The sequence below is a fragment of the Colobus angolensis genome, unplaced genomic scaffold, assembly GCF_000951035.1.
Source record: "Colobus angolensis palliatus isolate OR3802 unplaced genomic scaffold, Cang.pa_1.0 Scaffold9, whole genome shotgun sequence".
Classification (NCBI taxonomy): domain Eukaryota; kingdom Metazoa; phylum Chordata; class Mammalia; order Primates; family Cercopithecidae; genus Colobus; species Colobus angolensis.
The window spans coordinates 4,153,324-4,156,773 of record NW_012122931.1 but is presented as its reverse complement, the minus strand read 5'-3'; the positions used below and the strand labels follow the sequence as shown (position 1 = coordinate 4,156,773).

General features: G+C 51.0%; 1 pseudogene; it reads left to right on the top strand.

The window, feature by feature from the left end:
- Positions 1–1,615: 1,615 nt before the first annotated feature.
- LOC105504015 lies at positions 1,616–2,190 on the top strand (annotated as a pseudogene).
- Positions 2,191–3,450: the final 1,260 nt, after the last annotated feature.

Sequence of the window (3,450 nt, the reverse complement as noted above, 5' to 3'; positions counted from 1 at the left end):
GTATTTTTTAGTAGAAACGGGGTTTCACCGTGTTCGCCAGGATGGTCTCGATCTCCTGACCTTGTGATCCGCCCATCTCGGCCTCCCAAAGTGCTGGGATTACAGGCTTGAGCCACCGCGCCCGGCCGACTTTTCTTGCAGTTGAAACTTTTCTTGAAGTTCTCTGTGGTTTCAGAGCACTGAGTTTTCAAGGCAAAGCTTCACCCGAAGTCAGGAGAGACAGGAAAACCTGGAGAATCCCCGTGACACCTGCAGACCCGGAGCAGAAGCCACGGGAGCCCGAACTGGGAACACAGATGGGAACTCGGATAAATTGCTAGAGGCTGAGTGTGGACTGGCATCAGAGGGACAAAGTCCTCGAGTCTTCAGGCCAGGGGGTGCCCCACACTTTCATGGGTTTCCCTCCAGTAATCCCACTTGATTCTGTCGAAGATCCGGGGCCGGGCGCGGGGGCTCACGCCTGTAATCCCAGCACTTCGAGAGGCCGAGGCAAGTGAATCACGAGGTCAAGATACTGAGACCATCCTGGCCAACGTGGCGAAACCCCATCTCTACTAAAAATACAAAAATTAGCGGGGCGTGGTGGTGGACCCCTGAAGTCCCAGCTACTCGGGAGGCTAAGGCAGGAGAATCACTTGAACCCCGGAGGTGGAGCTTGCAGTGTGAGCCGAGATGGCGCCACTGCACTCTAGCCTAGCAACAGAGCGAGACTATCTCAAAAAAAAAAAAAAAAAAGATCCCACAGGCTCTGGCTGCAGTGGGGGTAGAGATCCTTGTGAAAACACTCAAAGCCTTCTAGCCAAGGCCCCATTCCAGGGGGAAGAGCTTTGCTTTGCCAGAGCCTATCCCAGGTGGGGGAAGGGAATATTCCTTCCAGCCCCCTCCATCCCCCTCCAGGCTTCGCAGAGAACAAGCACAGTGCGAAGGAGCCAGGTTGCAAGCAATTAGGTCGGGAAGGAACCTGAGCCAGAGAAGGTAGTAAGTGGCAGGGGGGAAAGTGACGCCCCTGCAGGGATACTTGTGAATGTCGCAGCCCCAAGACCCAGGACTGAGGACAGAATGTTCCCCCTCTCCCACACCTCACCACATCCACAGGCTGCGGTACAATCATGGGAGTCACAGGCGACAGAACTCAAGGCTCAGACCTCCCAAAGTCAGGAGGGAGACAACAATGAGGACAGTAGAAGACGTGGAGCCTCTGGCACCTGCAGCTGCAGCAAACACCTAACACTGCCCAGCTCCTAGAAAGAGGATAATCTAGCCTGGGCCAGACGCAGTGGCTCACGCCTGTAATCTCAGCACTTTGGGAGGCTGAGGTGGGTGGTCACTTGAGCCTAGGAGTTCGAGACCAGCCTTGGCAACGTGGCGAAACCCCATCTCTACAAAAACTACAAAAAAGTTATCTGAGCTTGGTGGTACGTGCCTGTTGTCCCAGCTACTCGGGAGGCTGAGGTAGAAGGATCACCTGAGTCTGGAAGTTAGAGGCTACAGTGAGCCTTGATCATGCCACTGCACCCCAGCCTGGGCAACACAGCAAGACCCTATCTCAAAAAATTTAAATAAATAAATATAAAATGCGATCAAGCGCTTTCCTTTCGCTGCTGCAGCTGCAGCCATGAGTATGCTCACACTTCAGAAGAGGCTCCTCTCTAGTGTCTTCTACTGTGGCAAGAAGAAGGTCTGGTTGGACCCAATGAGACCAATGAAATTGCCAACACCAACTCCCGTCAGCAGATCCGGAAGCTGATCAAAGATGGGCTGATTATCTGCAAACCTGGGATGGTCCATTCCCGGGTTCGATGCTGGAAAAGCACCTTGACCCGCCGGAAGGACAGGCCCTTGGGCATAGGTAAGCGGAAGGGTGCAGCCAATGCCTGAATGCCAGAGAAGGTCACGTGGATGAGGAGAATGAGGGTTCTGCGCCGGCTGCTCAGAATCTAAGATTGATCGCCACGTGTATCACAGCCTGCACCTGAAGTTGAAAGGGAATGTGTTCACAAACCAGCGGATTCTCATGGAACAAGTCACAAGCTGAAGGCAGACAAGGCCCGCAAGAAGCCCCTGGCTGACCAGGCTGAGGCCCACAGATCTAAGACCAAGGAAGCACACAAGGTCCATGAAGAACACCTCCAGACCAAGAAGAAGGAGATCATCAAGACTTTGTCCCAGGAGGAAAAGACCAAGAAATAAAAGCTCCCCCTTTGTCTGTACATACTGGCCTCCGTTATTACGTGGATCAGCCATTAAAATAAAACAAGTGTTTAAAATAAATAAATAAATAAATATAAAATGAAATATACCCTCCTCACACTAAAGGCCTCTTGACCTTAGTTCCTGTCATCTGATACAGTATGTCTTGATTTCAACAAAAAATTGCAAGGCATACCAAAAGGCAAGAAAAAAACACAATCTCAAGCCAGGCACCAAGGCTCACGCCTGTAATCCCAGCACTTTGGGAGGAGGCCAAGGTGGGCAGATCACCTAGGTCAGTAGTTTGAGACCAGCCTGGCCAACATGGTGAAACCCTGTCTCTACTAAAAATACAACAATTAGCTGGGTGTGGTGGCGCATGCCTGTAATCCCAGCTACCCAGGAGGCTGAGGCAGGAGAATCACTTGAACCCGCGAGGCGGAGGTTGCGATGAGACAAGATCATACCATTGCACTCCAGCCTGGGCAACAAGAGCGAAACTCCATCTCAAAAAAAAAAAAAAAAAATATGTATTTGAAGCCTATCCTCTGCCATAAAAATCTGCAGCTGTAAAAATGTAGTTCCTCCCTCTGTGGTGGGGGGCTCTTAGCACCCCCTCTAAGAGCGCTCTTGGGAACAAAAGGACATCGTGCCCAGCTAGAGAACAAGAATGAGAGGGTTTTTCCCTCAAAATTCCATGGAAAGCAGGAGCTGGAGGCTGCAATGGGCTATGATGCCACCACCACACACCAGCCTTCGTGACAGAGCCCGACCCTATCTTAAAAACAAAATGAAGCAAAACAAAACTTTTGCCAGATGTGATGGCTCATGCCTGTAATCTCAGTACTTTGGGAGACTGAAGCAGCAGGATCACTTGAGGCCAGGAGTTTGAGACCAGCCTGAGCAAAACAGGGAGACCCCAACACTCCAAAAACAGGTTTAAAAATTAGCCGGGTGTGGTGGCACGTACCTGTGGTCACAGCTATTCAGGAGGCTGAGACTGGAAGATGACTTGGGCCCGGAAGATCAAGGCTGCACTGAGCCATGATCACACCACTGCACTCTAGCCTGGGTGATAGAGCAAGACCCTGTCTTTAAAACATCGAAAAGACAACGTAGTACCTATAGTTGATAATACCGTATTGTGTACTAAACAATTTAAGAGAGCAGATCTCAAGTGTTCTTACCAGCGTCCCGCCACCAGCCACTGGCACACACACATGGGAGCTGGGGGAAACTTTTGGAGGTGATGAATATGTT